This window comes from Sciurus carolinensis, chromosome 1, assembly GCF_902686445.1.
Source record: "Sciurus carolinensis chromosome 1, mSciCar1.2, whole genome shotgun sequence".
NCBI lineage: Eukaryota > Metazoa > Chordata > Mammalia > Rodentia > Sciuridae > Sciurus > Sciurus carolinensis.
The window spans coordinates 191,595,084-191,620,883 of NC_062213.1; positions in this window are offsets into that span (position 1 = coordinate 191,595,084).

Here is a 25,800-nt window from a genome sequence, read left to right on the forward strand (position 1 = left end):
TGCAGATTCTGGGGCTCCCATCTGCTCCCAGATGATGATTTTCCCATCAGGAGGGGACCCCAGAACCTGCATCCCTAAGGCTCCAGGTGGACGCGGTGGCTGAGAGGCTCCAGGGGAGACCGAGCGGCTGGTGGGCTGGCCCCGGCCCTCCCCTCCCACCAACCAGCCCACACGGCCGCCGGAGAGGAGCGTTGCTGAGGGGTGACCGTGTCCAGATTCACATGCAGGACAGAGTGGTGGCCCCCAAGCAGCCTGCGAGGTGACCGTCCCTGCGGTGGACGGCTCTCGGGCTCGGTCCCTGTCTGGATGCTCTCCTTTGTCCCCGCGGGCTGCAGGGCTGGGGGCGGGGCCTCCGGTGCCTGAGCCCTGCGCCTGGGGAGCCCCGTCCTCCAGGCCTCAACCCGCCTGGTGGGGAGCAGCGTGGAGCCCCAGGCCCAGCACAGTCCAGCAGGACCGGGGTCCGGGGTCCGAGGACTCGGTGGTGGGTTGCTTTGTGGGCCCGGGGCTGAGTAAGCTGCTCCCCTCCTGCCTCAAGCCCCTGAGGGTCAGGGTCCTGCACGCAGTCCCTCCCTGTCCCTCACCAGGCCACTGTCCCGTTGGAGACTCGAGATCGTCTTGGGTACCACGGGTGTCAGTGGGGGGCGAGGAGAGAGCCGCTTGTCCCGGGCAGCGGCTGGGCCAGGAGCAGGCCCGCCCCGCCCCAGGGAAAGCGTCTCCCAGCTGCTGTCCCGGGAAGACAGCAGCGGTCACTGCAGGGAAGCAGGGACCGTCCCAACCTTGGCGTGGGGGCCACTCGCCATCTCCTTGTCATCAGCAGCGCTTGGGATGCGCCAGCTCGGCGTCCCCCTGGCTGGAACGGCCTTTGGCAGGTGCCCTGCCCGTGCGTGCAGGGTGAGCAGGTGGGGCGGGCAGAGCCGTCCCCTGGGGCGCCGCCATGCACGTGGCCCTGCACGCGGGGTCCCTCTGGCCCGGGCTTTGCGTGCGGGTCTGGCAGCGTCCGTGTGCCCGGCGTCTTGGTCCACTGGGACGCGGGGCCGGTGGGCTCCGCAGGTGGCCAGCCTCAGCTAGACCTACCCCTGGGGCCCAGGGGTGCTTCTCGGTGTGCGGAGGGCGTGGGAGGCGTGCATGGCACTGCTGACTCCGGTTCCAAGTCCTAGGCCATCGGGGCCCCCAGACTGCGAAACAAGCCGGGCAGGGGGCCCCAGGGAGGGCCCAGCCGGACTTCCAGGCCCCTCTTCCCAGGTGACCCACCACTCAGAAAGCAGCCTGCCCCTCAAGGTCCCGCCCCTCCTCCCGGGGCCTCCTCCCGGGGCCTCCTCCCGGGCCTCCTCCCAGGGCCTCCTCCCGTGGTCAGGGGCCACCTGGGCCCAGCTCCCCCTGCCAGCCCCGTCATCACCTCTCGACACTGCCTGGCCTCCCCGTCCTCTCTGAAGCCCTTCACATCTGTGCAGGCGTCACGAGCTGCCTTCGTGAGCTCCAAGGAGTGCCAGGCGCTGGGCACCCCCACCACCTCCTTGGCACCGACCATTCACCTCCCTCATTTTTCCCACGGCGTCAAGAAAGAGTTCTGGCAAGAGCCTCATTTTATCAACAAGGAAAGGGAAGCTCAGAGAAGTAAAGGAATTGTCCAAGGTCACACAGCACAGTGAGCGAGAATCAGACACAAGCAAGACTCCACATCCAGCTCTCTTACCCGCCAGGCTACACGGCTTCCCGTTGCAAGTGGCCCAGCCTCATCCAGCCGGTCTTGTGAAGCCCTCCCCAGATGGACCTCAGAGGCCGTTGCCCCCGATGGGAGGACGAGCCTGGGACAGAGGGGAGGGGCGTCTGCTCTCTTGATAGAGGACCTTCCACCCGGCCCTGCTCCAGCCGGGGCCGTGCCTGGGCCTCGGACCTCCAGGTCTGCCCCAGCGGGCCAGGGTGAAGCCCGTCTGCCCACTGCCGGATGGCGCTCGCCTGGCAACCCACGGAGAGCAGGATGCCCGCCAGGGGCCGCCGCCATTGGCTGGGAGCGGCTTCCACTTGGCGGGGCGTGCGTGTGGGAGCCATGTGGCTTTGATTTAAATCTCACCCTGGAAAAACAATGGTTTGGATTAAGGAAGGAACAGTTGGTGAAGTGTCATGAGGAGGAAGGACGGAGAAGGGCCTTGTCACCAGCGGGCCCCGAACTTTCAGGCCCACATTCCAGAGGTTTCTCGGGCCTGCCGTCCGCCACCGCCTCCCGCCCCAGCGGCCCCCAACCCCGTCGGCCGCACGGGGCTTCTGAGGCAGGGCCTGGGCGGCTGCCCCTGGGCCAGCCCCTCCCCTTACAGAGGGGAAGCTGAGGGTCAGAAAGGACCCCAACCTGCCCGGGACGCCGATGACTGGTGGCTTTGGTGGAGCGCCTGGGGAGGGGGCATGAGGCTCCGCTTTTCCTATTCTGCTGGCGTCCACGTGGAGTCCACTGTCCACGCGGAGGCCCAGACCAGCAGACGGAGGCTCTGACGGGCTCAGAAATTCTCTGGAGGCCGCTGGCCAGGATGCGGCACTTGGGTCATGAGGCTGGTCCTGTGGCCCCGGCGTGTGGGGTTGGGGAGGGGGTTAGACCCGGGCGGCCAGAGCTGGAACAGCGTGGAGACCACCCCAAGGGCACAGCCAGCTCCCCGCGCCAGGAAGGTCCTGGGCCACTCTGGAACCATGAGGCTGACCTCGCACGGGGATGACCGCCCCGGCCTGCCCGGTCAGCCTCGGGGGGCCAGGCCTCTGGCTGTGGTTCACGGCTCTGCCTGAGCCAGGCCGGGCTCCGGGTGCGGCAGGGGCTGCGGGGCAGGAATCGGGCGTGGTCTGCGGCCAGGGTCAAGGCCCAGGAGCCAAGGGCAATGACTGGCCGCGGGAGAGCCAGTGGACTTCACACCCCCAAGGCCAGCGTTGCTAACGGTGGGGCTGCTGGAGCCACAGTGGCGGGACGGCCAGGAAGCGGGGCTCCAGGGTGTGGGGACAGAGGAGGCCCTCAGCCTCCCGAAGCCCTCGGGCCGTCACTCCTGGCCTGGGGCTGTGGCGCAGCCCTGCCCCTGCCCCCCGGGAAGCCCCCTCTGTCCTCTGGGGAGACGCCACGGCAGCCAGCACCCGCCTCGCCCTCGGGCCAGGAGAGCCACCTGCCCCGGTGGGTCCCACCCCTCTGCCCACGGCAGGGGAAGGGGAGCCACCGGAGCTGTAGGGGGCGGCTCTGCAGGCTGGGCCAGCGTGAGGTGGACGGTCCAGAGGCCGGCCGCCCTCTGGCACCCACCAGGAGCTCCCGGGCACAGTGGGGTGAGCGAGGGGAGACTGGCCTCGGTCCAGCAGCGCTGGGGGGGTGACCAAGCAGAACCTCAGGCCACCCTGGGGCTCCGAGCAAGCCAGATCCACTGGGGGCCAGGAGGAGCCCAGACGGCCAGGGTCACTGACGGACGTCCAGGGAGAAGCCCAGGCGGTGCCCCGGGGACGGGGCTCTCCATGCCTGTCTGACCAGGACGATGTTGGCGGTGCTGGACTGGACGGTACCAGGATCATCGGGGTGTGGCGAGCAGACCACCCGTCATGGCCCCACGCCGCCTAAAAACCAGGGAAGACAACCCCGCACAAGCGGCAGGAAGGGGCCCGAGGCCACCTCACCCACCCTACAGAAGGAGGAGCCCAGGGTGGGCCAGGGCCCGGGGCAGCGGCCTGCGACGGGCCTGCCTGGAGGTCAGGAAAAGGGAGGAGGGAGGCCAGAGGCCAGCAGCCAGCACGAGGCGCCTGCCCGTGCTGCCCACCTCCCCAGCCCAGGCCAGGGACCCCAGGTGGCAGCCCCCGCGCCACCCTCCCCCCCCCGCGTCTTTGCACAAGTTCAGCCTCCCCTGCGTCCATGAGGAGCACTGGCCGCTACCCTCTAGTCCCTGTCACGAGAGGAGGAAGAAGAACCCACAGACGCAGGCGAGGAAACCCACACCTGCCGCCGTTTCCCGCGGGAAGGCAGAGGAGTCAGCCAACGTGGAGGAGAAGCCGGGCGAGGGCTGGGGAGAGTGGGCCGGGGCCCGGGGACCAGGGCTGGCGGCGCGTTGCTCTAGCACACGCGATTAGTCACTCAGCATCAACCCGGAACGTGTCAGAGGGATGGAGAGACGTGCTATGTGACCGCGGAAAAGTTGCTTGCCTTCTCGGGGCCTTTGTCATTCCAGCCATCAAATAAGAGACCTGGCTCCATCGGCGAGTCTCAACCCTGGCAGCTCGGGAACTTGGTTCCAGGTGGGCACCATTCAAACCCAGCCCAGGAGATTCCACGGGCAAGCAGGGCTGAGAGCCGCTGGGCCGGGCTCTGCGTGTGGGGATGGCGGTGCCTGTCCCACAGGCCGGGGTCGGCGTCCGGCTCCGCCACTCACCGGAGTGCCGCCTTGCATCCTGGTTGATCCCAGCCTTCCCGTCCGGGCTCTTGGGGGAGTCACGCGGCCTGGTTTGCTAAAGTTCGGGCACAGGCCGAGGAAGGACCAGAGAGGCTGCTGGACCAGCGGGGACCACAGCCCCAGGAAGTGGCCGTGCTGCTCATGCCCCTGCCGACGCTCTGCCCCAGGACGTTTCTGCACAAAGGCTCCCTGCCTGGGGTGTGTGTGCCGGGGGCCCAGGGCCGGCTGTGGTGGCCGGGCTGGCTGGGCACGCTCGGGGTGGGCCGGACCTGGCCTGGCCAGGGCCGAGGATGCGCCACCTCTCACCTCGATACCCCCATACTCTCCTCGTGTCCCCAGCATCCGGCAGGCCTGGGGTGGACGGGGCTGATGCCGAGGGGCCGTGGAGGCCCTGACGTGTGTGGGGTGGGGGCCGTCCAGGAGCCGGGAGCTGGGAGCCGGGAGCCGGGAGCCGGGAGCCGGGAGCCCTCTCCCAGCCAGCAGCAGCCCTGGGCCACACCGAGTCATCGAGTGCCAGAAACGGGACCCTGGACAGGCCAGTGCCTCGGCCAGCCTCGGCTGGCAGGGCTGCGGCGGGCCAGGCGGTGGGCCACGCTTGGTGACGTCATAGACGCGCTGCAGGAGCCCCTGGGCCAGCGACTGCTGAGAGGGGAGGACGGAGGCGCGCCTTGTTCACGGGGTGCCCGCTCCCTGCTCAGCCCTGAGGCCCGGGCTCTGGCCGGCTCTGCACCCAGGACCATCAGCCCAGCGCCCCAAAGGCTGGAGCCAGGTGGAGGATCACGGGCGGAGGGCCCTGCGGGGCTCTGGACCCCGGTGGCCGCCCCACAGCCGAGTCCAGAGCGACACTGAATTCAGGAAGCGGGGACTCAGGCCAGGGCATCAGGAAAGAGGAGGTGACGTGCCACCCAAAGAGGGACGTGCCACCACGCTGGGCCCAGCTTCCCAGACACACCTCAGGCCTGGAGTCGGTCGGTGTCCATGTGACTTCGAAATGACCCGAGCCTGGTGGCTTCAAGCCCTGTCCTGAGCACTTCCCACCTCCCCCCTCAACCACCCCCAACGCAGAACTTTCACAGTCTGTGTGACAGATAAAACAGCGGAGGCACAGAGAGGCCTAGCAAGTTGCCCGAGATCACAGAGCTAGGCCAGGGTATCAAGTCCAAATTCCACACTTGCTCGGCTGTGCCTTAGAACTCAAGTGCAGACATCCACGTACACTTTCAAGTCCGCTGCCTGGGTTCAGCTACCAGCTCTGCCACCACTGACTGTGTGACCTCGGGCAATCTGCTCAACCTCTCTGTTTCAGTTTCCCCATCCACGAATGGGGTTAGAAATAGAGCGTCTGCCCTACGGGGTCATCGAGATGCTTCCCGCGTGGACTAGCTTGGCTGGCATCAGCTCCCGATCCGGTCTCAGTGCAGATGGCGCACAGGACGGTGGCAGGAGGACGTTCCCCGGGTGTCCCCTGTGACCTGCGATGTGACGGTAGTTGGGATGGGAGGCCTGGAGCTGGTGGGAGTGGCCTCCCAGGTCTCTTCGGCTGCTGGGTTGCCTTCTGCAAGGAAGCAGGGGGAGGATCGGCCGTCGCCGGCGCGCCCTGAGTCCCCGCTGTGGGTGACAAGCCCCCGCCACACTCGGCTGGCAGGACGCCGTGGGCGCTGGACCTGGGGCCGGGGACTCGGGTGCTGGCCCCCACCCTGCCCCACTTGCCCCGGGGCCTTCATGTCACTGACGCCTCCTGGGGCCCAGGCGTGAGGCCCGGACACAGGAGGGACTAGCCGGGGGTGGAGCCCGTGCTCCTGGATCTGCAGTCCATCGGGGAGGCCGGCACCATGGGGTCATTCCACAGGCAAAGTCACGTTGCTGCCCAGTGAGTGGAGGCCGGAGGGAAGGAGGTGGCGCTGGAGAGCCCCGCGGGGCAGGCACTGGGCAGGCCAGCTGCAGGGACGCAGGAAGCAGTGCCGCGCCGAGGGCCTGCGCGGAGCCCACAGAGGGACGGGGCCTGGGCGGCGGGAGGGACAGCGGGGGTCATCTCGGGGTCGTGGCCAGGACGGGGCCTTCCTCCGAGAGTCAGAAAGACCTGACAAGAAACCGGGGCAGGGGCTGAGTGTCCACCACATTCTCTTGAGAAGGGGGTGGGTGGGGGCCGCGTGGACCCCTGCCCGTCGCTGAGCGGCCGGGCACAGCAGAGGGGCATGACTCTCCCCGTCCCTCCTTCTCCGGGTGGCAGCAGTGAACCTGGATGGGAACCTTTTTACCGTCTAACGGCTCCCTTTTCTGAACATGGAGTAGCCAGATCCCAGGACGGCTGCCGGATAGGGCTCGGCTCGCTTCCCGGGCTCCTCCGGAGGTGGAGAACGGGGCCTGTTCTGCGCGTTGGCGTGAGTCCCGTCCTTTGGTAGGTGGCGAGTCCCCCTTCCTGGGGGTCGGCAGGCGTCTCAGTGTCGTTAGGAAAATGCGTCACGCACGTCAGAGTCCACCTAACTCGGACGAGGAGACCGGGAGGCGACACTGCTGACCTAAAGGAGGCCCAGAGGAGCGGAGTTTGGGAACACCAGAGGGAGGGTGCTGGAGCGAAGCGCCTCCAGGAGGCGCGAAGCCCGCCGACGTCCCAGCAGGTCACGACCGAGGCCTTCTCGGGTTTTCCACTGGACGACACGCTGGACTCGACAGGTCCCTTCTGAAGCCCAGGCCTCCAGCGGCACCCCGGGAAGTCCACGGTGCCTTCCTGCGGGGAAGCAAGTGCCGTCCTGGTCCCGGCTACGGTAGCAAGCAGGTCCCAAGCCGGGTGGCCTAGGGACCTCCGGAATCCCCTTCCCACACTTCCGGAGGCAGACTCAGCATCTGGTACGGGCGGGCACCCTCGGATGGCGCCTCGCGCTGTGGAGGGGACAGGGCAGCGTTCACCGCGCACCAGTCCCACGGGCTCCACCTTCGTGACCTAACCGGCTCGCCGAGGTCCCTTGTGCTGGTGCCACCGCGCTGGTGATGAGGCCTCAGCGTATGATTTTCAGGGACACAAACATTCGACCAGAGCGATTTCCCTGGCGGGCCTGTTCTCCAGCCCTCCAGTCCCAGAGGAGGGTCCCGCTGACCGCTCTGCCTGTTTCCAAGTTTCAGACAACCTTCCTGCGCCAAGCTTGGGCGCAGAGCGGCAGGGACACTGCAGGAGGCTCTGGTGGGGAAGGGACCGGCCAGCTCGCCAGCCGTTGTGTAAAAGACCCCCAAACGTGGCGACTTGAGACGTGAACGCTCTGTGTTGCCCTGTCCGTGGGCCCGATTTCCCAGCAGCCCTGCTGGGCCCTCTGGCCGTCAGCTTGGAGGACGCTCCTCTGAAGGTGGCCGGGGCTGACTGGGTGGGACGCGGATGTGGACTGTTGGCGGGCTTCCCTGGCGGCCTCTCCGCGGGTTCACGAATGTCCTCACAACGTGACGGATCTGAGAGAGAAGGAAGCTGAAAGGCCACGGTGCCTTTGGTGACCCATCATTTCCGCGACGTCCTGTGGGGGACAGCCCTGCCTGCTGTAGGCAGGGGTCTCACCAGGCTGAGTATCTGAAAGGAGGGTCGTGGTGGCACCTTGGAGCCCGATCCTATGGTTGGCCCCCTCTAGGTCCTTCAGGCAAGAAGTGGGGCTGGGGCGGGCAGCAGGGGCACCCGCGGCGCCCCCTGGTGCTGGGTCTCCTTCAGCTGCTACCAGGGGCCAGCGGGAGGCTCTGCTTCTCAGCCTCTCACCGCAGCACCCGCTGCCCACGCCAGACCTCTGCCCAGAAACTAGCCTCTCCGCACAGTGAGCTGGTCCGCCCGTCAGGCCTTGGTCCGAAGCGCTTCGTCTCCTGGGGCAGAGAAAGAGTGGGCTCTGGGGGGCAGGGGGTGAGAGGGGGTCAGGGTTGTCGGGAGGGCCAGGAGGGCAGCTGGCGGCCCCTGCAGGGAGGAAACAGGGAACCGTCTTGAAAGGAGCTCAGGGGCAACACCCCGGGGACTTGGGGGAGCCCCTGAGGAGTAGTGAGGGGCACTTGGGAGGCTGCCCGCACGGGGGCCCAGGGACCACGGACAGACCGAGCGAGGCTCCAGAGGGCAGCGGGGTGGAGGAGGCAAGCGGAGACACGCTTCTGCCGGACTGGCCTGCGCGGCAGTAGGACCTGCCTGGCTGCCGGCCCACGTGCCTGACGCGGGGGGCAGTGACCAGCAGAGCCAGAGAGCACTGGGCCACCCAGGCCCCTGGGGAAACAGAAGGAAGGAGGACCCCCTCTCTCCAACAAGGGCGGCAACTGACCAGGAGGCCACGTTCCCAGAGGCCTCCTAACCAGAGCGTCCGGGGGGCTGGGACGGCGTCTGGAGCCGGGCCCTCCTTCCATTCCCTGGGCTGAGGCCTCAGGAAGTGCCTGCCCCTGTTCCTCGGCTCCCCAGAACCGTGCTGGACCCTGGAGCCAGCTCAGGGACTTCCACCAGGGTTCGGCCCGGCCTCCGCTGGGCCCTGGGGACAGTTGGCCCCCTCCTCCTGCCTCTCCTCGCGGCCGGACCGCGAAAGAGGAGTGGGCCACCAGGAGGCAGGGCGATGACCCCCGGGCGGGCAGCCTGGGAGCAGAGGGGCGCGTCCAGCTGGAACTGAGAGTCTGTGAGAATCTCTCAGAGACGCTCGTGGGGGGGGGGCTGCCAGTTTGGGGGGTAATTATTTTGCAAAACTTTACGAAGTTTCGGAAAATCTTGTTCCCCTTCATTGACTCCATTGTTTTTCGAGGGAAATTAAATTAGAAGGTGGTGGCTGCTGGCGGGGCGGGCGGGGGAGGCAAGCCGCATGTTTTCCTAACTAACCGGGCATCTGTCCTGCGCCAATAATTCCAGAAGCTTCTTGTGCTCGGCGTCAGGGACCACCAGGGCTGCGGCCAGGGATGGGAGAGAGAAACCCCAGCAGCTCTGGGGCAGGGCAGAGACTGGAGGTCCCCCACCATCGCCTCCTTCCCTTGGCTGGGGGACACTGGGGCTCTAGCTGAGAAGTGGGGTTCAGGCCTGTGAGCAGCTTTGCAGAACTGAGTGGCCTTGGGGGAGCCTGCTGGTGGTCCTATGCCTCGGTTTCCCTCCTTGGAGAGCTGCAGCCTGCAGAGGGCCCCTGAGGGCCGTCAGCCAACAGGCAGGAGGAGCCCAGAGCTGTCCTGTGCTCTTGCTGTCAATCACTGTGATTGGCACCCCATCCTGATCTCGTGGTGGCATCTTGGTTCACCAACCCACAGGCCAGCTCTGTGATGGGTGGGGACTGGCTGGGGCCTGTGGAGCGGACAGGAGCGGACATTCGCTAGCGATGCCTTGTATGGATGCAGCTTTGGAAGTCACCCGGCCCGGCATCTGCCTTCTCTGACCTAGTCCAGTTCTCCTGGTCTCCTGGCCAGGAAAGCTGAGCCCTCAAGAAGTCCATGGACATTGAGCTTTCAAGGATGACTTCCTTCTTCCCACACTCACTTACTGACATGCCCTCACTCAGTAACCTTCTGTGGCTCCCACTGCCTGCAGAATTAAGGCCCAAATTTTAGCTGCTCATTCTTGACCCCTCAGATCCGGTACCCAGCGCCTATTCCAAATGCTACTTCCCTCCTCGGGTACGTTCCAGTTGAGTTGCAGTGTGCTGCTCCATGGCCTTTGTGCATGGTGCATGGAGTCCTTCCACGGCTCATGGGTCAGCTGCCCCTCCCTGCACCCTAAGCCCCAACCCCCAACTCGCTGCATGGTCCTGGCCGTTTTGGATTTTAACTCTGCTCCCATGTGTTCTCTTCCTGCCGAACAGCGAGCGGCTGTGAGGGACCAGCTGGGTCCCTGCTGTCCCCTCCCCTTTCACAGCCCACAGCCAGGCATGCGGGTCCTTGGCCAGTGCCCTCTGAGAGCTGAGATGAGGGTCCCGGCCCTCAGAAGGGGCAGCGTCCTGCTGGACCTGGGGCCTCTGAATTCCTTCCCAGTGCTCCTCCCAGAGCCCCCGCTGTCCCCCTGACTCTCCGCGTCACCTCTCATGATTTCCCAGGGACTGTGAAGTCCCCTCCTTTCCTCCTTCCCAGCAGCAGAGGGCCCTATTTCCAGGGGCCCGGACCTGGCCACTGCCTAGCTGTGAGACCGAGAATGAAGGAAGTCCCGGGACTCAGGACGTCCATTCTGTTCCCTGGAAATGCCCCCAGCGGGCCACCCTGGAGAGCTGGAGAGCTTCATTTCCAAGCGTGAATCAGTCAGCGCAGGGCCAAGAGCCCAGGATGGGTCTGGGTCACTCCCACTGTATGGCCTTGGACAAGTCCCTTGCCCTCTCTGGGCCTCATTTTCCAAGGGTCCTCTCCAGCTCCAACTGTGCACATGCCGGGTTCCAACATGGCAGCTTCGACTCCGGTGCTGGGCCTCCCGACGTGGGAGAGCGTGTGTCCCGCAGAGCCGACCGCACACCGCAGCCCAGCAACAGCGGGCGCCCGGCTCCCAGGAACAGGACGCCCCTATTTCTGGCCCAGGAAAAGACCCAAGTTGGGAACGTGCAGACGTTGAGGTGTGTTGAACGATGTGACCCAAGTGTACATTTACCAGGCTGTGAGCGTGTGTGTGTGTGTGTGTGTGTGTGTGTGTGTGTGTGTGTGTATGTGTCTGCCAGGTGCATAAATATACACGTGAATACTGTTAAAAAATCACCAGGAAATGAGGCTCCACTCGAGACGGGCGGCAGAGGCCAGCTGACTCCTGGCGCGGGCATCCCCACGAGCAGGACGGCCACCTCAGCCGCCACCTGGCACTGGAGCCCTGTGGCCCCTCGATGCTCCGAGAGGTGGCGTCCAGCCTACGGACTCTGCTCTGGCATGTCTCCCGCTGGACTGTCCTCTCTTCGGTTTGGTCTTGCTCTTCTCCAGGGAAACAGGCCAGGGGGGTTGCGTTTGGGGCTCCGAGCGCAGGAAGCGGGTCCCAGCCCCGCCTCTGCCCCTTCCTGCCACTTGCCGGCCCCGGAGCCTCGGGTCTCTGAGGGGAGATGGTGCTGGATCTGACGCATCCTCCATCAGCTTCGAGATTCAAACGCCATCAACGCCGAGGAGGCTGCCGGGCGGGCTAGCTGCAGACTTTTAGGATGCCAGCCCCGAAATGGCGCTAAGGGCCGCGAGGTCACGATGGGCTCCCGCGTGCAGGCCCTTCTCGCCTCCCTCGCGGCAGGGACACTGCTGCGGGGTGGTTCCACCTGGCCAGGAACCGTCACTGCAGTTCCCAGGACATGCAGGGCCTAACACGTACCCAGGGCGAGTACCCAGGGTGGCGGCCTCGGGGACTCTGCTCGGGCACCGCGGTGCACCCTGGCTGAGACTGGTTAACTTCATCTGGGGCCCTCCGCCTCCCTCCACAATGCCTAAATGACCCAAGATGTGTGGTATGCAGTAGGTGCTCAGCAAATGTGTGTGGCTGCGAGGAAGAGGGCGGACCAGCCGCAGGATCCCATCAAAGCCCGACCCCAGGGCAGCCGTCCCCCAGAGCTGAGCCCAGACGGTCTGAGACTTTGATTTTCAAACCGCATGAATGTGTGGCTAATGGCTCCAGCCGCGGTGGCTGCAGAGCAAATTACCCTAAAACGTAACAGCTTAAAGCGACCGTTTTATTTTGCCGGGTCGGTGCGGTCAGGAACCTGAGGGGCGTGGCAGGGCATTCCTTGCTTGGGGTCTCTTATGCCACTGTGGTCAGCGGCTGGCCGGGGCTGTGTCCATCTGAAGGCCTGACAGGCTGCACATCCAAGTTGGGGCCTCACACAGCTGGTGGCCAATGCTGCCTGGTGTCCAGGAACTGGGCGGGCCAGCCGCTGGAGGGCCACACATGGCCTCCCAGGGTGGCGTCCCTGGCCCACTGACTGCGGCTGTGTAGCCCTTTACAACTGACCCCAGAGGTCACTTGGCGTCCCCCTCATCACACTCGGGTGGAAGCAGACACAAGCCCACAGACTCGCAAGGAGGGGGCCCGAAGTCCCTCCCTTGAAGAGCATCAAAGAATTTGGGCCATTTTTTTTAAACCCTCCACGCTGGTTTTAAAAATTGAGCTAACTTAATTTTTAAGTATTTTAAGGAAACCTTATCTCTCTACACTAACCAGAAACCCAGGATCGGGCCACTGCAAAACTACGGGCAGCCCGACTCGGGGTCATGGGAGAGCTGCGTGCTCAGCAGAGACCGTACTGGAGTCTCGGGTGGGCATCTTCTCCGGGTAGCCATGGGGCCGGGCCCTCTCCCGCTGCTGGGCAGCAGCTCCTGGCCAGCCCTAGGTGGCGAGGGAAACAGCCCTGGCTCTGCGGCGGGCCGGGTGGCTGAGCCAGGAGGCTGCCCAGGCGAGGCGGATTCCATGCCACCGGAAGCAGAGGAGGGTCTGCAGGAGGAAAGCGGAGCCCTGGCCTCTGCCGCTGGGGAGCGAGCGGATCAGATGGACGCAAGGCACTCGTGCGAGCGGTGGGGTCCCGGCCTGGGTCGCTGCCCAGGACCCCCAGGATCAAGGCATCAGCTGAGCTGGACCCTCACGCAGGCTCGGGGCCTCTTCCAAGCTCCCCAGTCAGGGAGCATCGCGTCCATGCTGGCTGCCGGCCAGGGCGGCCCCAGCCCCGCAAGGCCTCTGCGGTTCCCAGCACGCGGCCCCGGCGGCTCATCGCGCCCGGCCTGTGTCACACCCTGGCCGCTGGGCTGCACCTCCTCACACTTCACCTAAAGGCTCCTGGGTAGGGTCAGGCCTCCAGGATGAACTCCAGGTGGTGTTCGCGGGTTCCAACCGCGCTCAAGGGACAGGATGACCAGGAGTGAGGGCGCACTCGCGGGGGGTCTTGGGGGCCCCTGAAAATATTACGAAACTCCAGTTAGGCCCCACCGTCCCCCCAAACCCTGACTGGGAACTTCGGTTTAGGGGAGAGGCTGGCAAAACCCTCTCAGCACCACTGGGACGCCAGCCCCGGAGGCTTGGCCACCGTGGAAGAAGGCCCTCCACGCCCCCAGTTGATGTCCTACAAGCAGAACTCCAGGTCACCTCCCGACCAGCCTGAGGCCAAGTCACCTTCGGGTCTCTCCCGTGACCACACTGAGATGGGCCACTAGTCTCAGCTCCATTCTTTCTGGCCACATGGCCTTAGGCCTTAGGGCTACAAACTGTAAAGTGCGGTGCAGGCACGTGGGGCTCTCATCAGCGCCGCCTCCTGAGCCGTGTCGAGCTGGACGTGGTCTCTCCTTGGGGTGCTCAGTCGGGCCGGGCAGAGCGGGCCCTGGAGCTGATCCACTCACGACATGGAGCGGCTGGCGTGTTCCAGGACCTGTGGGCGGTCAGAGGGGCCAGGCTGCCCTCAGGGACCTGGGAAGAAGGGCTCGGGTCTCTTCCTCCTTCCTGACTGTCCTCCGGAGCAGTGCGCCAAGCCGCATCCGCCATTTGTAGGGCTTTCCACATGCTGAGGGAAAGTCTTCGGGCCTCTAACCGGTGATTTTCAGAATGCGGTCTCCCTCCTGTCTCTGCAGTGCTGCAGATGAACTCGGGCCTCCGCACACCTGTGTACAAGGCGAGCCCCGACCCCCGAGCCACAGCCCCAGTCCCCAAGAACAGGAGTTCTTAGGCCGAAGCTAAATCAGTGAAAAGAATAAACCCATGTTTTAAAAAATTAAGTAAGGAATATTCTATGCAAGAGGAATTTAGGGTAAGAAAGGCCACGAACCTATTTCTGGAATGACTGAAATTTGAAAATAAGTTCTAACATTTGGGGACGGAAATTCACCGCAGAGCGGCCCCGATGTCCGAGATATGGGGTGTGGCTCCCTCTCTCTCCCTGAGTCATCGAGCTTAAAGGCAGCGAGTTTAAGGCAGGTCACGGCCCCATCCCAAGGCCCCGAGTTCAGGACGTGCACCTCTGGCAACGGGCAGAGGCAGCGAGGCAGACAGCAGGTCGGTGCCTCCAGGTGCGGCAGGATGGCCGCTCGCTGTTCCCAGCAGCTGACCAGCGTGCCAGCGCCCTGCGGGGAGACCCTGCGCAGCCTGGTGGCTTCTGAGGCTTTCTTCCAGTGGCCAGGGAAGGGACGTGGAGGGAGGGCCTGCGGCCAGGGTGGAGGGTGGGGTGGCTGTCCGGCGGGGGTGGTGGCTGGAAGTCACAGCCACCCTGCGCCAGGCAGGGCAAAGCGGGCAGGAAACACGGCAACCAGCAGACCTGCAGCTCCCGCTCAAGTGCCCGCACGGGCTAAGGGTAAACAGACCTGCCCGCCCCTCCAGCCTGTCTCCTGGTGGGCACCGCAGGCAGTGGCCAGAGGGGGCTCAGGAGGGCGGCTCGGGGAAACCAGGGCAGATGCCACGGAGGAGGTGTGGCCGTGTCGAGGTGCCCGGGGTTAAGACCACGAACCCTGTCCAGCTGCAGGGATGGGGACTCAGAGCCAGGACTCTGCTGGGACATGGGGCTCTCTCCATGGAGAGGCCTGAAACGAGGGGCCAGCAGGAGGGATGGAGGCCGGATGGGAGGGAAGGGGAAGTACCATGCTGCTGAGCGGCTCCTTGGAGTCTGGACCACCCGAGCCACCGTCATCCATCGACTCAGGGCAGACCCTCTGCAGGACTGGCTCTCTGCAGCCCAGGGGGAGGGCACTATTACAACCCTCACTTTACAGATGCAGAAACTGGGGCCCACAGAAGTTAAAAAGTGCCCAGTGTCACCCAGCAGGGAAGGGGTACAGGCCAGCCACGGCCAATGTCAGTGGTCACTCGTTCAAGGACCCAAGTGCATGTCCATCAACAAGACCTGTCTTTCCCATGACTGCGAGTCACCGAGATGCGCTCACGGCCAGCGGCTCTGTTGTAATGGCCTGCTGCAGCCCATCCCCCAGTGACCATCACAATCCCAGGCTCCCTCAAGGCTGCAAGGACTCAGCTCAGGTCCCCACTGGCCCTCTGCTGTGCACTGTGCCAGGCAGGACGTGGGGCAGGGAAGAGGGCGTCCCTGGGCCTTGTGGAGAGAGGAGCTGGGGCCCTGGAGAGGACACCTGCTCTCACCCCTGTGCCAGGCGAGACCTGGGCGCTGACCCCTGCCTCGAGGAGTGCGCCATGCAGCCGGGGTGCGGTGGGGATCAGACGGTGCCGGGAGAAGGCGCTCAGCTCCCTGGGAAGAAGACTCTTGGCCACAGCACACCGGGAGGCCAGCGCTGGGCTGGGCGGGACAGACCCCAGGCCTGGCAGCCCAGCGGGCAGAGGGCACTGTGGCTGACGGCCAGCCTCGGTTTCCTGGGGAGCCCGGGCGAGCAGGCCAGGCCTGGAGGAGGGCAGAGCCCAGTCTGCAGGGGTGGGGAGCAGCGGGCATCGGTGGCTGCGTGGCCGTGCTGCCAGCGTCCCACGAGCTCCGGTGTGAGCGGGGGACCGTGACGGGGAGGTCCTGCAAACAGGGCCTACTTCGAGCAGCCTGAGGGGGCTGCCATGCCCGGGGGGTGAGCGGCATCGCCAGCTGACACCCCAGGAACCCCCACGGTTCTGCCGTGAACTGCCCGGGAGAGAACCACTGCCCCGGAGAGCGCGAGGCTGACCGAAGAGCCTGAGGCCACACGGTCAAGGGCAGGCTGGGACTTCCCACGGGCTGGGGGGCTCCTTCAGGGGACCCGAGGGCGGCTGGCCAGAAGCTCACCTCCAGCACAGTGCACGTCCCCAGCAGGCCACTCCCAACTCCGGGCCCAGGTCCCCCACTGAGGTGCAGGCTTACACCCACAGCCTCTGAAGGCCCTTGAGGCTCAGCCTTCCCAGGGTCAAGGGAGGGTCAGTCCAGCCGGCTTGGGTGGAGAGGTGGCATGTGGCACAGGACCGAAGGCAGAGAAGCTGGTGGGTGGGAGCCATGCTCCGGTGCCCAGCCTGCTGTCGGGTCTTGGCCGTGGTGGCACCTTGCCCACAGGGCACACCTCATCCGGGTACAAGCAGGCTCCGAGTTGCCCACAGCAGGACACTCCCAAGGAACAACAGGAAGGGGCTGAGCAGAGAGTGAGAAAATGGCGGGTGGCGTGGTCCCATGGCCCTTCAGAAGCTCCTCTCTCCGGCCTTCGCCTTCTCTTCCTCTTTTGACCCTGTCTGCCAGGGCTTGGGACTCAGAGGCTCAAGAAATGGTCTCTGAGTGAATGAATGAATGTCTGGCCCTGCTCCACCTCAGCTGCGCAGAAACCAAAGTCCCAGACACCCTGGGCTCTCCGGGGCCTGCAGTGGAACCCTCAGGCCCACCCCTGACAGTCCTGCTGGGTCTCAACCCCAACCCCGCCAGGCCTGACCCACAGCCCTGCCAGGAAAGCCCACAGGGCGGGATGATCCCCCACCTCAGGGACCCACTCTTGTTCCAGGCAAAGAACACCTGGGCCCCAGCTGGGGGTGCCTGGCAAGGCTGCCTGGCTCCTGCAGAGGAGACTCGGAGCCCCCAAGCTCCCTCCTCTCCGCCCCCCACATGTGGTTAGCTTGCAGGAAGCAGCAGCTGGGCCCCCACAAGGCCTAGCGACGTGCTAGCTGGGGTTGGGTGGAAAGTTACAGCCACCACCACCGAGGGCTTTGAAGACCAAACTGTTTGTGTTCCCCACAGCTATTTGTGGCCAAGGCGCCCACCACCTCCACCCGCCTGGCTCAGAGGTGGAGACTGAGCAGAACTCAGCACTGCGGCTATCCCCAGGCCAACCCAGAGCCCAGGCCAGGCCAGCTAGCCCATGCCACACAAGCCAACCCGCCCAGCGGTCAAAGCTAACTCAGGTCCAGAAACCCAAGTGACCATCCATACATCCCACCAGCTCTACCCAACTAACCCCGCTCAAGCCAGCTCCAGCCAATCACCCAACCATCTAACCCAACCAAGTTGAGCTCAACCGTCTAACCAAGCCTAACTCAACCAATCCCTCCAACCCAAGTAGCTCAGCACCCCGCCCCCCGCCTAATCCAGACCCAGTCAGCCAACCAACTCAGCTTAGCTGCCCACCCAAACCAATGTACCTGACTGAAACCAAGCAACCAACTCCATCAAACCAGCCCAAACCAACCGGATGGACCCAACCCAACTGAACTACCCCAAACAAAGCCAAGGCAGGAACACCACCCAGCTAACCCAACCAACTCCACGTACCCGGCTCAGGCCAAACCCACCTGGCGTAGGCTCCATCCTCCCAATCCAGCTCTTCCCTTTTTAACCAACCCAGTTCCAAACTACCCACGTTCTCCCCTCCATCCCCTGAGGAGGGTTATGGGGAGGACCTGTCCTCTGTCCCCTCTTGGTCTCCCAGCCTCCAGAGTGATCACCCTATGGTGGGGTCACCTTGATTCTGACCCAGGCCTGCAGGGTGGGAGGGGCATAGCCAGTGCCACGTCCCAGAGTTGGGCAGCGTGCTCTGCCTCGGCCAGAGGCACGTGGGAGGGTAGGGCCGAAGGGGACAAGGTGCCGGGAGGGCTGGAGGCCTGGATCTCCACGTGGTGGCGACAGGGAGCCTGGAGCCCGCTGAGCAGGTGGGGTGGGTCTCAGGATGCAGCAGGAGGTGACACCAGGACAGGAGCAGCAGGGGGGAGGGGGCACCAGGGCGGGTGGGGAACGGAGGAGGCGCACGCGTAACAGCAGCCGGAACCTGCTCTGCGTGCCCCCGTTGGTGTGGCGACACCGAGGGCCAGCAAGCAGGGTGTCCAGGGCTCAGTCCCAGCCCAGACCATCCGTCCAGGAAATACTGAGCCCAGCTCCCAGGGCCATCAGAAGCCCCCTTTCCTGGACCCACTCCACCCCTGCAGAGAAAACCCAAGATCTGGGACCGGTTCCTGACCCTGGGAACGGGCCAGGAGGGGTGTCGTGAGGTCTTCCCAGGAGACTTGCCAGGCGGTGTGGGGAGGGGGAGCAACTGATGTTTGGGGATGGCAGGCAGGACCCAGCGTGTGAAATGAGCCCCATAAGAGCCAAGCCTACCCCATAAGCCATAAGCCATCCTAGACAGAAGGAAGTTGTCTCAACCGTCCTTCAGGGTAGAGCTAGACTGTCCTTCCTAACCACTGATTTCACCTCCTCCTTGGATTCCTGGGGAAACTGAGGCCCAGAGAAGGACAAGTCTACACAGCGGGTCCATGGCCCAGCCCAGAGCTGTCAGACCTGTACCCCAGACCACTCATGGGGTTCAGAGCCCAGAAGGTGCCTCCCGGCCCAGGGCTCTTCCCAGCATGCTCGGAAGCCCCCCTTGCCCGCTGCCCCTCTGCTCTGACCTGACACTCTGGGGCATTGGCTCAAACCCTCCTGCCCTATCTGTGAGCCAGGTCTCATCGATTTCAGATTGGAAGGAAAACAGATGCTTTCCCGAGCTCGCGGCGTGGATCAATAGCAGTGGCCCTGCCCCTCGCTAGACCAGACAGGCCTGCGCACCGGTGGGTGGCGGGTCTATACCACACAGGACCTCTGGATCCCGCCTGCCTGGGCTGTCTGCCTCCCCTGCTGAGAAGGGAAGCCAGGAGGCGGAGCCCACGGGTTCCAAGAGCAAGTCTCCAGTGGGGAGGGGAGGAACAGGGTGGCCAGAGGAGGGGTGCAAAGAGCCCAGGTGCTCCCCGAAGAGCCCAGAGCATCAGAACGCATCTCTTCCTAAGGAGGGAAACAGGTTTAGAGAGGAGGCGCCAGGCCCTGCCCAGGGTCGCATGTGAGCAAGGTCAGAGCTGAGAGGGCACAAAGCCCATTCTGTCTCCTTGAAACCAGAAAGACAGGGCCCGAGGGCCACCACCCTTACCAGGTTGCTCCGTGAGGACAGGGATGCTACCTGCCCTCAGCAGAGGTGGTAAAGCTAGTAGTTCAAGGACACCGGCCAGGATCAGGCACTGAGGTTCAAATCGCAGCATTCATGAGCAGTGTGAGCTTTGGGTGCCTCAGTCTTCCTACCTGTACGATGGGAATGATGGCATTTCTAACAAACGCGGTGAGGCATAAGTGTCGGTAGTCACCATGACTCCCCTGCATTTGGTACTTAACTAGTCTGCTCATAAACGAGAGGGCTTCCCCAGGAGCAGTGTGGTCAGCGGCAGAACCAGGACCCGCGACCAGGCTTCTCGGTGCCTATTTTCTCATCTGCAAATTGGAGGGAACGATGCTGTTTAGCGTCGGCAACATCATGCACCAGCTTGCCCGAAACAGCGCGGAGAGCAGCCGCGCTTAAGGAGGGGCAGCAGGCGGGGCCAAAGTCGGACTCTCATTGGCTCAGTTTGGGTCACATGTCCAGCCACCAACCAATCACCGTGGCCAAGGGCTTGGTAAGCTCTGAGTGGTCAGCCTGAGTCAGGTGCCTCCTGGAGAGGGCGTGGCCAGGCCCACTGGAGCGTCGAAGTTGATCTGACCTCTGGACACACGTTGCAAAAACGCAACGGCAGTGGCCGTGGGTCCCCTGCACGTGGAGCTGAGCAGCCGGCAAGAGAAAGCGAGTCGTCACCACCATCTTTGCTAAGCACTGCCCGGGGATGTTCCCACCCACTCGTCAAGTGGGGGCTGCTCAGCCTAGTCGCAGATGAGGACAGGGCAGCACAGGAGATGCGGGTGGTCTCTCGGCCCTGCTTCCCAGAGGGAAATGTCTGGCGATTGCCCCCCTCAGAGGCTTCCGCAAAGGGAACAAAAGTTGCCCATGTTCTGTTGAGTGATTCAAATTAATGTTGATCAGAGTCGCTGACATCGCGCTGGGGCTGGGGCTCAGTGGCAGAGGCTTGCAAGGCACGCAGGAGGCCCTGAGTTCAAACCCGAACACCACATAAAAAAATAAGTAAAACAAGGGCATTCTCTCCTGCTACAACTACAAAACATATATTTAAAAATGTCCACTGGCATTAATTTAGCATTTTCTATACAGTAGGCTTTGTTCCGGGCACATTTTGTGTACTCATTCACAAATCCCATCCCTTGGTAGGTCCAATAATAAACCCCATTCTACAGACTAGAAACGAGGCTTCTAGTGACTTGCCTCAGGCCCCACAGCTAACTCCTGAAAGTTTTCATCAAGAGAGGTTCTGTTAATCGTGGGTTTGCCAGACGATGGCGAACCCGTCTGGTAGCATCACGTGGAACACCTCCCTTCCCCAACTCTCTGTCCTTCCCCCTGGACAGATCACTAACGTCACCTCGGCACCACCTACTCCCTACGTTGCCAGATGGACCCCAGAGCCTGCCTCACCATCCCATTTCACAGACGAGGAAACTGAGGCTCACAGCGGCAGAGTGGTGTGCTCAGGTCACACCCATAATGGGCAGAGGTGGCGCAGGAGCTGGACCAGGGAGGCCGAGGCGGGGCCTCTCTCGCACTGCGGTGAGCGTGTGGATAAATGGGGCGCGACTGCGGTGTGTGGTGGAACGTCCTGTGCCTGGCCCAGCCCTCTCCCCGGCACAAGTCCGGAAAACCTGTCCCCAGGGAGGCGGGAGCGGCCTGAGCAGGCCCCCGGGCTGCGCTGCCTGGGGCCCGATGCCAGGTGACCTTGGCATGGGCTCCTGGGGACCAGAGCCTGACCCTTGTTTTGCTCAAAAAGCACACACGCCACTTCACACAGGAAACAGCCTGGCCTCCTCACGTCCTGTTCTCTACAAGAGGGAAGACCTGTGAAGTTAGTCGCTGGGTTGTTTTCAAAACAGTCTTTGAGATGTTTCCTGAGAGGGAGAGAGAGTTCAAGAAAAGGAGAGAGAGACGCCTGAGTCAAAACGGGAGGGAGAACGGGTTCGGACCAGGAAACCCAGAGGGCCAGAGAGGGAGTCTGGAAGGGAGGCGGGTGGGAAGGCCTGGGAGCCACGGATGGAGAGAAGCCAGGCCCATGCTCCCATCTGCCCAGGATCTCGCTCCAGCCGGTCAGCAACGCCGGCCAGCAACACTGGCCTGTCCTGCCCCCGGCCAGCTCAGGGCAGTGGCAGGAGACCTTGCTTTGGGTTCAGCTAGGCCCTCAGTGCTGTGCCAAAGCAATTGTAAAATCTCTGAGCATTTTGCAGATCGTTTTTGGCCACTTGGAAAGAGCTTTGGTGTGGGTATTTACACCACAGAAATTGGCATACTTTACAATGTGGGTCTCACGCTCTCTCTCTGTCTCTGGTTCCTCCCCCAGGGGACTGCCAGCACGCCACTGCCTGGGATCCAGTTCTGTCTTAATTCCTGTGTGACCTTGGTCTTGTCCCTGCACCTCTCTGAGCCTCAGTATTCTCACCTGTGCAATTAGAAGACTAATGCCCATCTCACAGGACTACGGGAGAAACGAACTCGGAGCACATGTGAGGCACCTGCATACAGCAGGCGTCTAGCAAATGCTCCCTTCTTCCCTCAAGTCTGTCCCCTTCCGCCTGGTGTCTCCCCTAGAGAACCATGAATCTGGGCCTCGCCCCCTCTAGTAGAAAAGCACTGGTCTTCCAGGTGGGAGGACACTGTGACCCTTGCAGGGCCTTTAGTCGCTTGGGTCCACAGCTGCCCAGCAGGTGCGAGCCAGGCAGGGCTGGGAAGGGCAGTGGCGGGAGGAGCAGCGGAGACGAGACGTATTTCCTGGAACCACAGGTCGGGGAGGTGAGGCGGCACGTCCAGAAATGACTGGGCCAAGAAATAAATCAGGTCTGGCTTCGACCCTGGGGTTCAGCGAGGCCCCAGGAGGCGCCCCTGGGACGGGACCCCCCCACGCCTCCCTCTGCCCTCCCCTCCCGCTCGCCTCACCTCTGTCGTCCCTTCAGCCGGCTCCTCCTGCCCACCCGCCCAGGCTAGGCGACGAGGACACAGAAAAGCAAGAGGTCTCCCTGCCCGCGAGCCCGCGGCCAGTGGGGAGCCGGCCAGCTGCCTGCTCCGGGGCAGCTGGTCCCCTTCGCAGGCCGGCAGCATGGCAGCAGGTGAGGGGGCGTCCAGGGAGGAAGGGCATGAGCCAGGTCCAGGGGCAGCAGCGGGCACAGCAGGGTCAGCGGCAGCAAGGGGCCGAGTGGCCGGAGGGAGGGTGGGGTCCGGAGCAGGACGGTCCCAAGACGGGCAGAAGAGACGGGAAGTGGGGGGGTCCGGAAGCCCAGGCTCCCTGAGGTCAGCATCGCGCCCTGGCAGCCCTGCCCGCCCGCCAGCCCGCGGGCCTGCTCCACTGTGGACCCCGTGGCCGGCATCCCACGTCCATCCTCCTTTCCTCTGAAAATAGCACCTGACTTCCCCTGAGGAGCTGCCAGTGCCCCGTGTGCCTCCCCGGTGGCTTGGGGTCGGGGAGAGGAGGCCGATCCCCACAGCAGCTCCAGGGAAGGGCCGTGCCCAGGCCCGAGCCACCCACGAAGTCCCCGGCTGCTCGGTGCCCAGAGACGTTCTCCTTCCACTCGGTGAGCTGACAGCGGGGACGCCAAGCTAATGATGACCCTTTGACGTGGAGCCAGAAGAGTCTGCCTGAGAACGCAGCAAAAGCCGAGGAAAGCAGATCCGAACCAGGGACCCAGGGGACTTCCGATGGCCCCGTTGGAGCCCCTGGATCCATCTGTGCCTGACGCAGTCTTGCTCCTGGACTTCTCAGTTCTGTGGACCAATGGGATACTGTTACTGCCTGTGATTTCTCTTTGTTCTATTGAAGCTGTCGTGAGAGCTGGGGTCTCTAGCTCTTGCCACCTGTCCTGTCTTGCCCTGATATAGCCGCACCCCTATTCCTTGCTGATACCCCATATTTTTTTCGGATTCAGTTCTGGGCTCACTCTGCGGCCTTGGGGAAACCACCTAATCCCTGGGAGGCTCCGTGTTCTCATCTGTAAAGTGGGTGTGGCAATCCTGCCAGCCTCGCCGGATCACTGAGGAACCAGAGAGCACACGGGCAGAGCGGTCGGCTAGCGACCCCGCGGAGACGGGCTTGAAACGCAGCGGTGTCTCTCAACGGCTCCCGGCCCGCCCCTCCTGCCTTTCCGTCTCGTCTGAGCTGCAGCCCTGTCCTTGGGCCCCGGGTGTCCTCCCCTGTAGCCACGAACAGGTCACAGCCAAAAGCAGACTCCCAAGCCCTCCCGAGTCCCAGGCGTTTCCCCTCCTCCGGTCACAGACCGTCCCCTGTCTCCCTGCTGGCCAGCCCCCAGCGTCTCCAGCTTAGAAGCCTAGGAGGCTCTTGGCGTCTGCTTCCACCCTGGAGTCGATCCTCAGCAGCGGCCGGGGTGAGCCCCTGACCACGAGTCAGGCTGCTTCTCTGCTCAACCTCCCAGGGGCTCACACTGCCCTGGAAGAAGACACCGAGTTCTCCCGATGGCTTCAGACCCCTCGCGGACTGACCTCTGTGACCAGCTCCTTTCCACACCCCGCCTCGCTCGCCCTGTCCAGTTGCACCCATCTCCGTGCCGTTCCTGGAACATGCTGAGCCTGCTGGACCCCAGGGCCTTTGCGCGTGACCTTCCTCTGCCCGAATGCTCTTGCTGCAGGTGACAGCTCGGCTTCCGCACGCGATTCATTCAGGTTTCTGTTCAAACGTCCCCTCATCACTTTGGCCTTCCCTGATGAGTGTGGCGTTCCGTCCTCTGAAGTACTCCTTTTCAATACTCTTCACCCTCTGACGTGGCCGTTTTGTTTGTGCTTTCTGGTTTATTATCTATCTGACTCACAGATTGTATCTGGAACGTCCCCCAAAGGCTGATGTGTTGAAGGCCCCCCACCCTCTCCCCCCACCGCGAGCTGAGCGCCTGTTTTCCACCACTTCCTCTGGCCACGAGGCTGTGCCTCACCTCAGGGCCAGAACGGTGGAGCTGGCTGACCATGGACTGAGGACCCTCTGACGCTGGGAGCCAAAAAAAAAAAAAAAACCCTTTCCTCCTTTGAGTCGCTTTTCTCAGGTATTTTGTCACAGTGCCAGAAGACTGACTAACCCTCACCCACTGGAGGGTCACCCCGGGAGGGCGGGGCCTCTGATCCTTCTGGGGCTGCATCCCCAGCATCCAGGACAGTGCCTGCCATGGTCACTAGCTGGGGATCACCTGGGGCTGGGAGGCCACACAGGAAAGCGTTGAGGACCCGGGCAGTCCAGGACTCCAGCCCCAGCTGAGCCACTTACTAGCTCATGATGCTGGGCATGTCACTGAGCTTCTCTGAACCTCAGTCTCCTCATCATTTAAATGTGCTGCTGTCACAGTTCTCCGGAGTTACAAAAACCGGGTGAAACGAGGTGACAGGAGGAAAGCCCTTGGTCTGAGGCTCCGCATGCCTTTGCCTGGTGATCGCTGGCGGCCACTTGGGGCAGGGCCCTGGCCTTGTCCCACTGTGGGTTCATGTCTGTGCTCTGCACAGCCTTGCTGTGTGGCCTTGGGTAAGTTGCAGGACCCCTCTGAGCCCCTGTCTTCCTCATCCGTTAAAGAAGACAGTAGCACCTGCCCCACGCAGAGCCCTCGGGGGAGGGGAGCCGCGTGGTGTGGTGGCGTCTGCTCAGCTCATGGCGGTTCCTGATATTCGGCTGTGACGTGCAACCTGACAGCCAGCCACCAAGCTCACAGGCGCCCTGGAGGTAGCAGAGGCGCCGGCTGAGGAGTCCCAGCTCTCTGAGCTAGGTTTTATTTATTCATTCAACGAGCACTCATGAGTCTGTGGTCTGGCGCTGTTCTCAGGATGGGGGACACCTGGGATCCAAGGCACACTCCAGCCTCTGTGGGGCTTTTGTTTGAAAGTGACAAGATAGAGTGTCACAGGGAGACACTCACGACTCAGGTCCAAGGCATGGCAGGAAGGAGCTGGGCTGAGCTGCGGTGTGCGGGGCGGAGAGCCAGCAGCTGGAGACGCATCCAGCAGCTGCTCAAATCGACACTGGGATTCTCGGCTGCATTACCAAAAGTAGGGCGCCCAGAGGAAGGAGGTGAGAGTTGCCTCCTCCCTGTGAGGCGCATACACACTCCCAGTCCCCAGCGATGGGAAGATTGGATCTATAAGCAGCCCTCTATTTCTGCCCGCCGGCCGCCCGTTCTGCTCTGGGAACACACGGACGCGCGCGCGCGCACACACACACACACACACACACACACATACACACTTCCCCAGCTCCCAGGTTGAGCATGTGACCCAGGCCAAGCCAAGGAGAATGGATTCTGGGCATAAGGAAAGGAAAAGCTCTCTCCCCTGGAACTGTTGAACTGAGAAAATGTAGAACTTCGGTCACTAGGACAGCCCGCCGGAGGACGAGGCCACGTCAGAGGAGAGCCTGTACAGAGCTGCGGAGGGAGACTAAGGGAGTCTGGTCCTGATGCTAGCTGAGCTGGATCTAGCCATTCCTGAAGCCGCCCACCCTTAGAGTTTTCAGTTACATGAGCCAGTGATTAAGCCAGTTTGGGAGGAACCTCCATCACGTAGAACCAGAGATCAGGAGCACTCAGTCCTGGGCACCCCACTTTGGGAAGCTCTGATCACCCGAACCATGACCAGAAGAAAGCTTTAAGGATCCCAGAGGGGTCTCAAAACCACGTCCTCTGAGAAACAGAGGAAGCAGGACAGCCAGCAGCTAAGGTGGGCTTGGAGC